This window comes from Xenopus laevis, chromosome 5L (genome assembly GCF_017654675.1).
Source record: "Xenopus laevis strain J_2021 chromosome 5L, Xenopus_laevis_v10.1, whole genome shotgun sequence".
Lineage (NCBI taxonomy): Eukaryota > Metazoa > Chordata > Amphibia > Anura > Pipidae > Xenopus > Xenopus laevis.
In genome coordinates, this window is record NC_054379.1 from 45,789,698 (window position 1) to 45,802,985 (window position 13,288).

At 38.7% G+C, this 13,288-nt stretch overlaps 1 long non-coding RNA gene and 15 other non-coding genes across 16 annotated transcripts; 1 reads left to right on the top strand and 15 right to left on the bottom strand.

Moving 5' to 3' along the window:
* Positions 1 to 598: 598 nt before the first annotated feature.
* Positions 599 to 681, bottom strand: trnal-uaa. Its single transcript has one exon. It is a non-coding gene; the product is annotated as a tRNA-Leu (tRNA).
* Positions 682 to 1,050: 369 nt separating this feature from the next.
* On the bottom strand, positions 1,051 to 1,133 carry trnal-uaa. Its single transcript has one exon. It is a non-coding gene; the product is annotated as a tRNA-Leu (tRNA).
* An 887-nt stretch (positions 1,134 to 2,020) lies between these two features.
* On the top strand, positions 2,021 to 4,788 carry LOC121393528. The gene is made up of 2 exons (XR_005961137.1): positions 2,021 to 2,053; positions 4,701 to 4,788. It is a non-coding gene; the product is annotated as an uncharacterized LOC121393528 (long non-coding RNA).
* Positions 2,151 to 2,233, bottom strand: trnal-uaa. The gene has a single exon. It is a non-coding gene; the product is annotated as a tRNA-Leu (tRNA).
* Positions 3,252 to 3,334, bottom strand: trnal-uaa. The gene has a single exon. It is a non-coding gene; the product is annotated as a tRNA-Leu (tRNA).
* Positions 4,353 to 4,435, bottom strand: trnal-uaa. The gene has a single exon. It is a non-coding gene; the product is annotated as a tRNA-Leu (tRNA).
* Positions 4,789 to 4,797: 9 nt separating the features above from the next.
* On the bottom strand, positions 4,798 to 4,880 carry trnal-uaa. The gene has a single exon. It is a non-coding gene; the product is annotated as a tRNA-Leu (tRNA).
* A 1,024-nt stretch (positions 4,881 to 5,904) lies between these two features.
* Positions 5,905 to 5,987, bottom strand: trnal-uaa. The gene has a single exon. It is a non-coding gene; the product is annotated as a tRNA-Leu (tRNA).
* Positions 5,988 to 7,010: 1,023 nt separating this feature from the next.
* On the bottom strand, positions 7,011 to 7,093 carry trnal-uaa. The gene has a single exon. It is a non-coding gene; the product is annotated as a tRNA-Leu (tRNA).
* Positions 7,094 to 8,111: 1,018 nt separating this feature from the next.
* trnal-uaa lies at positions 8,112 to 8,194 on the bottom strand. The gene has a single exon. It is a non-coding gene; the product is annotated as a tRNA-Leu (tRNA).
* A 371-nt stretch (positions 8,195 to 8,565) lies between these two features.
* Positions 8,566 to 8,648, bottom strand: trnal-uaa. Its single transcript has one exon. It is a non-coding gene; the product is annotated as a tRNA-Leu (tRNA).
* A 1,018-nt stretch (positions 8,649 to 9,666) lies between these two features.
* On the bottom strand, positions 9,667 to 9,749 carry trnal-uaa. Its single transcript has one exon. It is a non-coding gene; the product is annotated as a tRNA-Leu (tRNA).
* A 1,017-nt stretch (positions 9,750 to 10,766) lies between these two features.
* trnal-uaa lies at positions 10,767 to 10,849 on the bottom strand. The gene has a single exon. It is a non-coding gene; the product is annotated as a tRNA-Leu (tRNA).
* Positions 10,850 to 11,218: 369 nt separating this feature from the next.
* On the bottom strand, positions 11,219 to 11,301 carry trnal-uaa. Its single transcript has one exon. It is a non-coding gene; the product is annotated as a tRNA-Leu (tRNA).
* A 1,310-nt stretch (positions 11,302 to 12,611) lies between these two features.
* On the bottom strand, positions 12,612 to 12,694 carry trnal-uaa. Its single transcript has one exon. It is a non-coding gene; the product is annotated as a tRNA-Leu (tRNA).
* A 368-nt stretch (positions 12,695 to 13,062) lies between these two features.
* On the bottom strand, positions 13,063 to 13,145 carry trnal-uaa. Its single transcript has one exon. It is a non-coding gene; the product is annotated as a tRNA-Leu (tRNA).
* Positions 13,146 to 13,288: the final 143 nt, after the last annotated feature.

Consider the following 13,288-nt stretch of genomic DNA (forward strand, 5'->3'; position numbering starts at 1 on the left):
TGCAAGTTGAAGTGATATCACTTCCCTCCCTTCCCCCCCCAGGCAGCCAAAGAAAAGAACAATGGGAAGGTAACCAGATAACAGCTCCCTAACACAAGATAACAGCTGCCTGGTAGATCTAAGAACAACACTCAATAGTAAAAACCCATGTCTCACTGAGACACATTCAGTTACATTGAGAAGGAAAAACAGCAGCCTGCCAGAAAACATTTCTCTCCTAAAGTGCAGGCAGAAGTCACATGACCAGGGGCAGCTGGGAAATTGACAAAATGTCTAGCCCCATGTCAGATTTCAAAATTGAATATTAACAAATCTGTTTGCTCTTTTGAGAAATGGATTTCAGTGCAGAATTCTGCTGGAGCAGCACTATTAACTGATGCGTTTTGAAAAAAACATGTTTTACGATGACAGTATCCCTTTAATAACATTGGGCTCAAACAGCATTTTTACCAGCCAGGCCACTGTCATTTAACCGTTTGGAGTTTTTGGCACTTTGCAAAGGTAGTTGTTTGAATGTTGCAAGGTAGATGCTTGAATTCAAAATTGACTTCTTTTTAATATTGATTTGACTATGCTTTTAGTGGGAGTTTAAAACTCCTGCCAGAAGTGGGGTTCGAACCCACGCGGACATTTGTCCATTGGATCTTAAGTCCAACGCCTTAACCACTCGGCCATCCTGGCTTGTTTTGCTGTTATATAATGCTATTCCTTCAGCTTTGATACTAACAGTAGGTTCATACATTTTAAACAAATGAAAGAGTAGAAATAGTGAAGAAAAGGATATTAATTTATATAGGCAAGGCAGATAGGGTTGCCACCTTTTCTGGAAACAAATACCGGCCTTCCTATATATTTATGTTTTTTTCCCTATTAATAACATCCAGATTAACCACAATTTTTACCGGCCAGGCCACTGTCATTTAACCATTTGGAGTTTTTGGCACTTTGCAAAGGTAGTTGTTTGAATGTTGCAAGGTAGATGCTTGAATTCTAAATTGACTTCTTTTTTATATTGATTTGACTATGCTTTTAGTGGGAGTTTAAAACTCCTGCCAGAAGTGGGGTTCGAACCCACGCGGACACTTGTCCATTGGATCTTAAGTCCGACGCCATAACCACTCGGCCATCCTGGCTGGTTTTGCTGTTGTGTAATGCTATTCCTTCAGCTTTGATACTAACAGTAGGTTCATACATTTTAAACAAATGAAATAGTAGAAATAGTGAAGCAAAGGAAAAGAATTTATATATAGGCAAGGCAGATAGGGTTGCCACCTTTTCTGGATGAAAATACTGGCCTTCCTATATATTTATGTTTTTCCCTATTAAAGGGATACTGTCATTGGAAAAAAACATTTTTTTCAAAATGAATCGGTTAATAGTGCTGCTCCAGCAGAATTCTGTGCTGAAATCCATTTCTCAAAAGAGCAAACAGATTTTTTTATATTCAATTTTGAAATCTGACTTGGGGCTAGACATATTGTCAATTTCCCAGCAGCCCCAAGTCATGTGACTTGTGCTCTGATAAACTTCAATCACTCTTTACTGCTGTACTGCAAGTTGAAGTGATATCACCCCCTCCCTTTCCCCCCTCCCAGCAGCCAAAGAAAAGAACAATGGGAAGGTAACCAGATAACAGCTCCCTAACACAAGATAACAGCTGCCTGGTAGATATAAGAACATCACTCAATAATAAAAACCCATGTCTCACTGAGACACATTCAGTTACATTGAGAAAGAAAAACAGCACCCTGTCAGAAAACATTTCTCTCCTAAAGTGCAGGCACAAGTCACATGACCAGGGGCAGCTGGGAAATTGACAAAATGTCTAGCCCCATGTCAGATTTCAAAATTGAATATTAACAAATCTGTTTGCTCTTTTGAGAAATGGATTTCAGTGCAGAATTCTGCTGGAGCAGCACTATTAACTGATGCATTTTGAAAAAAACATGTTTTACGATGACAGTATCCCTTTAATAACATTAGGATCAAACAGCATTTTTACCAGCCAGGCCACTGTCATTTAACCGTTTGGAGTTTTTGGCACTTTGCAAAGGTAGTTGTTTGAATGTTGCAAGGTAGATGCTTGAATTCTAAATTGACTTCTTTTTTATATTGATTTGACTATGCTTTTAGTGGGAGTTTAAAACTCCTGCCAGCAGTGGGGTTCGAACCAACGCAGACATTTGTCCATTGGATCTTAAGTCCAACGCCTTAACCACTCGGCCATCCTGGCTGGTTTTGTTGGGGTATAATGCTATTCCTTCAGCTTTGATACTAATAGTAGGTTCATACATTTTAAACAAATGAAATAGTAGAAATAGTGAAGCAAAGGAAAAGAATTTATATATAGGCAAGGCAGATAGGTTTGCCACCTTTTCTGGATGAAAATACTGGCCTTCCTATATATTTATGTTTTTTCCCTATTAAAGGGATACTGTCATTGGAAAAAACCATTTTTTTCAAAATGAATCGGTTAATAGTGCTGCTCCAGCAGAATTCTGTGCTGAAATCCATTTCTCAAAAGAGCAAACAGATTTTTTTATATTCAATTTTGAAATCTGACTTGGGGCTAGACATATTGTCAATTTCCCAGCTGCCCCAAGTCATGTGACTTGTGCTCTGATAAACTTCAATCACTCTTTACTGCTGTACTGCAAGTTGAAGTGATATCACCCCCTCCCTTTCCCCCCTCCCAGCAGCCAAAGAAAAGAACAATGGGAAGGTAACCAGATAACAGCTCCCTAACACAAGATAACAGCTGCTTGGTAGATCTAAGAACATCACTCAATAATAAAAACCCATGTCTCACTGAGACACATTCAGTTACATTGAGAAAGAAAAACAGCAGCCTGCCAGAAAACATTTCTCTCCTAAAGTGCAGGCAGAAGTCACATGACCAGGGGCAGCTGGGAAATTGACAAAATGTCTAGCCCCATGTCAGATTTCAAAATTGAATATTAACAAATCTGTTTGCTCTTTTGAGAAATGGATTTCAGTGCAGAATTCTGCTGGAGCAGCACTATTAACTGATGCGTTTTGAAAAAAACATGTTTTATGATGACAGTATCCCTTTAATAACATTGGGATCAAACAGCATTTTTACCAGCCAGGCCAATGTCATTTAACCGTTTGGAGTTTTTGGCACTTTGCAAATGTAGTTGTTTGAATGTTGCAAGGTAGATGCTTGAATTCTAAATTGACTTCTTTTTTATATTGATTTGACTATGCTTTTAGTGGGAGTTTAAAACTCCTGCCAGAAGTGGGGTTCGAACCCACGCGGACATTTGTCCGTTGGATCTTAAGTCCAACGCCTTAACCACTCGGCTATCCTGGCTGGTTTTGTTGGGGTATAATGCTATTCCTTCAGCTTTGATACTAACAGTAGGTTCATACATTTTAAACAAATGAAATAGTAGAAATAGTGAAGCAAAGGAAAAGAATTTATATATAGGCAAGGCAGATAGGGTTGCCACCTTTTCTGGATGAAAATACTGGCCTTCCTATATATTTATGTTTTTTCCCTATTAAAGGGATACTGTCATTGGAAAAAAACATTTTTTTCAAAATGAATCGGTTAATAGTGCTGCTCCAGCAGAATTCTGTGCTGAAATCCATTTCTCAAAAGAGCAAACAGATTTTTTTATATTCAATTTTGAAATCTGACTTGGGGCTAGACATATTGTCAATTTCCCAGCTGCCCCAAGTCATGTGACTTGTGCTCTGATAAACTTCAATCACTCTTTATTGCTGTACTGCAAGTTGAAGTGATATCACCCCCTCCCTTTCCCCCCTCCCAGCAGCCAAAGAAAAGAACAATGGGAAGGTAACCAGATAACAGCTCCCTAACACAAGATAACAGCTGCTTGGTAGATCTAAGAACATCACTCAATAATAAAAACCCATGTCTCACTGAGACACATTCAGTTACATTGAGAAAGAAAAACAGCAGCCTGCCAGAAAACATTTCTCTCCTAAAGTGCAGGCAGAAGTCACATGACCAGGGGCAGCTGGGAAATTGACAAAATGTCTAGCCCCATGTCAGATTTCAAAATTGAATATTAACAAATCTGTTTGCTCTTTTGAGAAATGGATTTCAGTGCAGAATTCTGCTGGAGCAGCACTATTAACTGATGCGTTTTGAAAAAAACATGTTTTACGATGACAGTATCCCTTTAATAACATTGGGATCAAACAGCATTTTTACCAGCCAGGCCAATGTCATTTAACCGTTTGGAGTTTTTGGCACTTTGCAAATGTAGTTGTTTGAATGTTGCAAGGTAGATGCTTGAATTCTAAATTGACTTCTTTTTTATATTGATTTGACTATGCTTTTAGTGGGAGTTTAAAACTCCTGCCAGAAGTGGGGTTCGAACCCACGCGGACATTTGTCCATTGGATCTTAAGTCCAACGCCTTAACCACTCGGCCATCCTGGCTTGTTTTGCTGTTATATAATGCTATTCCTTCAGCTTTGATACTAACAGTAGGTTCATACATTTTAAACAAATGAAAGAGTAGAAATAGTGAAGAAAAGGATATTAATTTATATAGGCAAGGCCGATAGGGTTGCCACCTTTTCTGGAAACAAATACCGGCCTTCCTATATATTTATGTTTTTTTCCCTATTAATAACATCCGGATTAACCACAATTTTTACCGGCCAGGCCACTGTCATTTAACCATTTGGAGTTTTTGGCAAAGGTAGTTGTTTGAATGTTGCAAGGTAGATGCTTGAATTCTAAATTGACTTCTTTTTTATATTGATTTGACTATGCTTTTAGTGGGAGTTTAGAACTCCTGCCAGAAGTGGGGTTCGAACCCACGCGGACACTTGCCCATTGGATCTTAAGTCCGACGCCTTAACCACTCGGCCATCCTGGCTGGTTTTGCTGATGTGTAATGCTATTCCTTCAGCTTTGATACTAACAGTAGGTTCATACATTTTAAACAAATGAAATAGTAGAAATAGTGAAGCAAAGGAAAAGAATTTATATATAGGCAAGGCAGATAGGGTTGCCACCTTTTCTGGATGAAAATACTGGCCTTCCTATATATTTATGTTTTTTCCCTATTAAAGGGATACTGTCATTGGAAAAAAACATTTTTTTCAAAATGAATCGGTTAATAGTGCTGCTCCAGCAGAATTCTGTGCTGAAATCCATTTCTCAAAAGAGCAAACAGATTTTTTTATATTCAATTTTGAAATCTGACTTGGGGCTAGACATATTGTCAATTTCCCAGCTGCCCCAAGTCATGTGACTTGTGCTCTGATAAACTTCAATCACTCTTTACTGCTGTACTGCAAGTTGAAGTGATATCACCCCCTCCCTTTCCCCCCCTCCCAGCAGCCAAAGAAAAGAACAATGGGAAGGTAACCAGATAACAGCTCCCTAACACAAGATAACAGCTGCCTGGTAGATCTAAGAACATCACTCAATAATAAAAACCCATGTCTCACTGAGACACATTCAGTTACATTGAGAAAGAAAAACAGCAGCCTGCCAGAAAACATTTCTCTCCTAAAGTGCTGGCAGAAGTCACATGACCAGGGGCAGCTGGGAAATTGACAAAATGTCTAGCCCCATGTCAGATTTCAAAATTGAATATTAACAAATCTGTTTGCTCTTTTGAGAAATGGATTTCAGTGCAGAATTCTGCTGGAGCAGCACTATTAACTGATGCGTTTTGAAAAAAACATGTTTTACGATGACAGTATCCCTTTAATAACATTGGGATCAAACAGCATTTTTACCAGCCAGGCCAATGTCATTTAACCGTTTGGAGTTTTTGGCACTTTGCAAAGGTAGTTGTTTGAATGTTGCAAGGTACTGTAGATGCTTGAATTCAAAATTGACTTCTTTTTTATATTGATTTGACTATGCTTTTAGTGGGAGTTTAAAACTCCTGCCAGAAGTGGGGTTCGAACCCACGCAGACATTTGTCCATTGGATCTTAAGTCCAACGCCTTAACCACTCGGCCATCCTGGCTGGTTTTGTTGGGGTATAATGCTATTCCTTCAGCTTTGATACTAACAGTAGGTTCATACATTTTAAACAAATGAAATAGTAGAAATAGTGAAGCAAAGGAAAGAATTTATATATAGGCAAGGCAGATAGGGTTGCCACCTTTTCTGGATGAAAATACTGGCCTTCCTATATATTTATGTTTTTTCCCTATTAAAGGGATACTGTCATTGGAAAAAAACATTTTTTTCAAAATGAATCGGTTAATAGTGCTGCTCCAGCAGAATTCTGTGCTGAAATCCATTTCTCAAAAGAGCAAACAGATTTTTTTATATTCAATTTTGAAATCTGACTTGGGGCTAGACATATTGTCAATTTCCCAGCTGCCCCAAGTCATGTGACTTGTGCTCTGATAAACTTCAATCACTCTTTACTGCTGTACTGCAAGTTGAAGTGATATCACCCCCTCCCTTTCCCCCCCTCCCAGCAGCCAAAGAAAAGAACAATGGGAAGGTAACCAGATAACAGCTCCCTAACACAAGATAACAGCTGCCTGGTAGATCTAAGAACATCACTCAATAATAAAAACCCATGTCTCACTGAGACACATTCAGTTACATTGAGAAAGAAAAACAGCAGCCTGCCAGAAAACATTTCTCTCCTAAAGTGCTGGCAGAAGTCACATGACCAGGGGCAGCTGGGAAATTGACAAAATGTCTAGCCCCATGTCAGATTTCAAAATTGAATATTAACAAATCTGTTTGCTCTTTTGAGAAATGGATTTCAGTGCAGAATTCTGCTGGAGCAGCACTATTAACTGATGCGTTTTGAAAAAAACATGTTTTACGATGACAGTATCCCTTTAATAACATTGGGATCAAACAGCATTTTTACCAGCCAGGCCAATGTCATTTAACCGTTTGGAGTTTTTGGCACTTTGCAAAGGTAGTTGTTTGAATGTTGCAAGGTACTGTAGATGCTTGAATTCAAAATTGACTTCTTTTTTATATTGATTTGACTATGCTTTTAGTGGGAGTTTAAAACTCCTGCCAGAAGTGGGGTTCGAACCCACGCAGACATTTGTCCATTGGATCTTAAGTCCAACGCCTTAACCACTCGGCCATCCTGGCTGGTTTTGTTGGGGTATAATGCTATTCCTTCAGCTTTGATACTAACAGTAGGTTCATACATTTTAAACAAATGAAATAGTAGAAATAGTGAAGCAAAGGAAAAGAATTTATATATAGGCAAGGCAGATAGGGTTGCCACCTTTTCTGGATGAAAATACTGGCCTTCCTATATATTTATGTTTTTTCCCTATTAAAGGGATACTGTCATTGGAAAAAAACATTTTTTTCAAAATGAATCGGTTAATAGTGCTGCTCCAGCAGAATTCTGTGCTCAAATCCATTTCTCAAAAGAGCAAACAGATTTTTTTATATTCAATTTTGAAATCTGACTTGGGGCTAGACATATTGTCAATTTCCCAGCTGCCCCAAGTCATGTGACTTGTGCTCTGATAAACTTCAATCACTCTTTACTGCTGTACTGCAAGTTGAAGTGATATCACCCCCTCCCTTTTCCCCCTCCCAGCAGCCAAAGAAAAGAACAATGGGAAGGTAACCAGATAACAGCTCCCTAACACAAGATAACAGCTGCCTGGTAGATCTAAGAACATCACTCAATAATAAAAACCCATGTCTCACTGAGACACATTCAGTTACATTGAGAAAGAAAAACAGCAGCCTGTCAGAAAACATTTCTCTCCTAAAGTGCAGGCACAAGTCACATGACCAGGGGCAGCTGGGAAATTGACAAAATGTCTAGCCCCATGTCAGATTTCAAAATTAAATATTAACAAATCTGTTTGCTCTTTTGAGAAATGGATTTCAGTGCAGAATTCTGCTGGAGCAGCACTATTAACTGATGCGTTTTGAAAAAAACATGTTTTACGATGACAGTATCCCTTTAATAACATTGGGATCAAACAGCATTTTTACCAGCCAGGCCACTGTCATTTAACCGTTTGGAGTTTTTGGCACTTTGCAAAGGTAGTTGTTTGAATGTTGCAAGGTAGATGCTTGAATTCTAAATTGACTTCTTTTTTATATTGATTTGACTATGCTTTTAGTGGGAGTTTAAAACTCCTGCCAGCAGTGGGGTTCGAACCCACGCGGACATTTGTCCATTGGATCTTAAGTCCAACGCCTTAACCACTCGGCCATCCTGGCTTGTTTTGCTGTTATATAATGCTATTCCTTCAGCTTTGATACTAACAGTAGGTTCATACATTTTAAACAAATGAAAGAGTAGAAATAGTGAAGAAAAGGATATTAATTTATATATAGGCAAGGCAGATAGGGTTGCCACCTTTTCTGGAAACAAATACCGGCCTTCCTATATATTTATGTTTTTTTCCCTATTAATAACATCCGGATTAACCACAATTTTTACCGGCCAGGCCACTGTCATTTAACCATTTGGAGTTTTTGGCACTTTGCAAAGGTAGTTGTTTGAATGTTGCAAGGTAGATGCTTGAATTCTAAATTGACTTCTTTTTTATATTGATTTGACTATGCTTTTAGTGGGAGTTTAAAACTCCTGCCAGAAGTGGGGTTCGAACCCACGCGGACACTTGTCCATTGGATCTTAAGTCCGACGCCTTAACCACTCGGCCATCCTGGCTGGTTTTGTTGGTGTGCAATGCTATTCCTTCAGCTTTGATACTAACAGTAGGTTCATACATTTTAAACAAATGAAATAGTAGAAATAGTGAAGCAAAGGAAAAGAATTTATATATAGGCAAGGCAGATAGGGTTGCCACCTTTTCTGGATGAAAATACTGGCCTTCCTATATATTTATGTTTTTTCCCTATTAAAGGGATACTGTCATTGGAAAAAACCATTTTTTTCAAAATGAATCGGTTAATAGTGCTGCTCCAGCAGAATTCTGTGCTGAAATCCATTTCTCAAAAGAGCAAACAGATTTTTTTATATTCAATTTTGAAATCTGACTTGGGGCTAGACATATTGTCAATTTCCCAGCTGCCCCAAGTCATGTGACTTGTGCTCTGATAAACTTCAATCACTCTTTACTGCTGTACTGCAAGTTGAAGTGATATCACCCCCTCCCTTTCCCCCCTCCCAGCAGCCAAAGAAAAGAACAATGGGAAGGTAACCAGATAACAGCTCCCTAACACAAGATAACAGCTGCCTGGTAGATCTAAGAACATCACTCAATAATAAAAACCCATGTCTCACTGAGACACATTCAGTTACATTGAGAAAGAAAAACAGCAGCCTGCCAGAAAACATTTCTCTCCTAAAGTGCAGGCACAAGTCACATGACCAGGGGCAGCTGGGAAATTGACAAAATGTCTAGCCCCATGTCAGATTTCAAAATTGAATATTAACAAATCTGTTTGCTCTTTTGAGAAATGGATTGCAGTGCAGAATTCTGCTGGAGCAGCACTATTAACTGATGCGTTTTGAAAAAAACATGTTTTACGATGACAGTATCCCTTTAATAACATTGGGATCAAACAGCATTTTTACTAGCCAGGCCACTGTCATTTAACCGTTTGGAGTTTTTGGCACTTTGCAAAGGTAGTTGTTTGAATGTTGCAAGGTAGATGCTTGAATTCTAAATTGACTTCTTTTTTATATTGATTTGACTATGCTTTTAGTGGGAGTTTAAAACTCCTGCCAGCAGTGGGGTTCGAACCCACGCGGACATTTGTCCATTGGATCTTAAGTCCAACGCCTTAACCACTCGGCCATCCTGGCTGGTTTTGTTGTGGTATAATGCTATTCCTTCAGCTTTGATACTAACAGTAGGTTCATACATTTTAAACAAATGAAATAGTAGAAATAGTGAAGCAAAGGAAAAGAATTTATATATAGGCAAGGCAGATAGGGTTGCCACCTTTTCTGGATGAAAATACTGGCCTTCCTATATATTTATGTTTTTTCCCTATTAAAGGGATACTGTCATTGGAAAAAAACATTTTTTTCAAAATGAATCGGTTAATAGTGCTGCTCCAGCAGAATTCTGTGCTGAAATCCATTTCTCAAAAGAGCAAACAGATTTTTTATATTCAATTTTGAAATCTGACTTGGGGCTAGACATATTGTCAATTTCCCAGCTGCCCCAAGTCATGTGACTTGTGCTCTGATAAACTTCAATCACTCTTTACTGCTGTACTGCAAGTTGAAGTGATATCACCCCCTCCCTTTTCCCCCTCCCAGCAGCCAAAGAAAAGAACAATGGGAAGGTAACCAGATAACAGCTCCCTAACACAAGATAACAGCTGCCTGGTAGATCTAAGAACATCACTCAATAATAAAAACCCATGTCTCACTGAGACACATTCAGTTACATTGAGAAAGAAAAACAGCAGCCTGCCAGAAAACATTTCTCTCCTAAAGTGCAGGCACAAGTCACATGACCAGGGGCAGCTGGGAAATTGACAAAATGTCTAGCCCCATGTCAGATTTCAAAATTGAATATTAACAAATCTGTTTGCTCTTTTGAGAAATGGATTTCAGTGCAGAATTCTGCTGGAGCAGCACTATTAACTGATGCGTTTTGAAAAAAACATGTTTTACGATGACAGTATCCCTTTAATAACATTGGGATCAAACAGCATTTTTACCAGCCAGGCCACTGTCATTTAACCGTTTGGAGTTTTTGGCACTTTGCAAAGGTAGTTGTTTGAATGTTGCAAGGTAGATGCTTGAATTCTAAATTGACTTCTTTTTTATATTGATTTGACTATGCTTTTAGTGGGAGTTTAAAACTCCTGCCAGAAGTGGGGTTCGAACCCACGCGGACATTTGTCCATTGGATCTTAAGTCCAACACCTTAACCACTCGGCCATCCTGGCTTGTTTTGCTGTTATATAATGCTATTCCTTCAGCTTTGATACTAACAGTAGGTTCATACATTTTAAACAAATGAAAGAGTAGAAATAGTGAAGAAAAGGATATTAATTTATATAGGCAAGGCAGATAGGGTTGCCACCTTTTCTGGAAACAAATACCGGCCTTCCTATATATTTATGTTTTTTTCCCTATTAATAACATCCGGATTAACCACAATTTTTACCGGCCAGGCCACTGTCATTTAACCATTTGGAGTTTTTGGCACTTTGCAAAGGTAGTTGTTTGAATGTTGCAAGGTAGATGCTTGAATTCTAAATTGACTTCTTTTTTATATTGATTTGACTATGCTTTTAGTGGGAGTTTAAAACTCCTGCCAGAAGTGGGGTTTGAACCCAGGCGGACATTTGTCCATTGGATCTTAAGTCCAACGCCTTAACCACTCGGCCATCCTGGCTGGTCTTGCTGGTGTGTAATGCTATTCCTTCAGCTTTGATACTAACAGTAGGTTCATACATTTTAAACAAATGAAATAGTAGAAATAGTGAAGCAAAGGAAAAGAATTTATATATAGGCAAGGCAGATAGGGTTGCCACCTTTTCTGGATGAAAATACTGGCCTTCCTATATATTTATGTTTTTTCCCTATTAAAGGGATACTGTCATTGGAAAAAAACATTTTTTTCAAAATGAATCGGTTAATAGTGCTGCTCCAGCAGAATTCTGTGCTGAAATCCATTTCTCAAAAGAGCAAACAGATTTTTTTATATTCAATTTTGAAATCTGACTTGGGGCTAGACATATTGTCAATTTCCCAGCTGCCCCAAGTCATGTGACTTGTGCTCTGATAAACTTCAATCACTCTTTACTACTGTACTGCAAGTTGAAGTGATATCACCCCTCCCTTTCCCCCCTCCCAGCAGCCAAAGAAAAGAACAATGGGAAGGTAACCAGATAACAGCTCCCTAACACAAGAATAACAGCTGCCTGGTAGATCTAAGACATCACTCAATAATAAACCCATGTCTCACTGAAGACACATTCAGTTACATTGAGAAAGAAAAACAGCAGCCTGCCAGAAAACATTTCGACATATTGTCAATTTCCAGCTGCCCCAAGTCATGTGACTTGTGCTCTGATAAACTTCAATCACTCTTTACTGCTGTACTGCAAGTTGAAGTGATATCACCCCCTCCCTTTCCCCCCCTCCCAGCAGCCAAAGAAAAGAACAATGGGAAGGTAACCAGATAACAGCTCCCTAACACAAGATAACAGCTGCCTGGTAGATCTAAGAACATCACTCAATAATAAAAACCCATGTCTCACTGAGACACATTCAGTTACATTGAGAAAGAAAAACAGCAGCCTGCCAGAAAACATTTCTCTCCTAAAGTGCAGGCACAAGTCACATGACCAGGGGCAGCTGGGAAATTGACAAAATGTCTAGCCCCATGTCAGATTTCAAAATTGAATATTAACAAATCTGTTTGCTCTTTTGAGAAATGGATTTCAGTGCAGAATTCTGCTGGAGCAGCACTATTAACTGATGCGTTTTGAAAAAAACATGTTTTACGATGACAGTATCCCTTTAATAACATTGGGATCAAACAGCATTTTTACCAGCCAGGCCACTGTCATTTAACCGTTTGGAGTTTTTGGCACTTTGCAAAGGTAGTTGTTTGAATGTTGCAAGGTAGATGCTTGAATTCTAAATTGACTTCTTTTTTATATTGATTTGACTATGCTTTTAGTGGGAGTTTAAAACTCCTGCCAGAAGTGGGGTTCGAACCCACGCGGACATTTGTCCATTGGATCTTAAGTCCAACGCCTTAACCACTCGGCCATCCTGGCTTGTTTTGCTGTATATAATGCTATTCCTTCAGCTTTGATACTAACAGTAGGTTCATACATTTTAAACAAATGAAAGAGTAGAAATAGTGAAGAAAAGGATATTAATTTATATAGGCAAGGCAGATAGGGTTGCCACCTTTTCTGGAAACAAATACCGGCCTTCCTATATATTTATGTTTTTTTCCCTATTAATAACATCCGGATTAACCACAATTTTTACCGGCCAGGCCACTGTCATTTAACCATTTGGAGTTTTTGGCACTTTGCAAAGGTAGTTGTTTGAATGTTGCAAGGTAGATGCTTGAATTCTAAATTGACTTCTTTTTTATATTGATTTGACTATGCTTTTAGTGGGAGTTTAAAACTCCTGCCAGAAGTGGGGTTCGAACCCACGCGGACATTTGTCCATTGGATCTTAAGTCCAACGCCTTAACCACTCGGCCATCCTGGCTGGTCTTGCTGGTGTGTAATGCTATTCCTTCAGCTTTGATACTAACAGTAGGTTCATACATTTTAAACAAATGAAATAGTAGAAATAGTGAAGCAAAGGAATAGAATTTATATATAGGCAAGGCAGATAGGGTTGCCACCTTT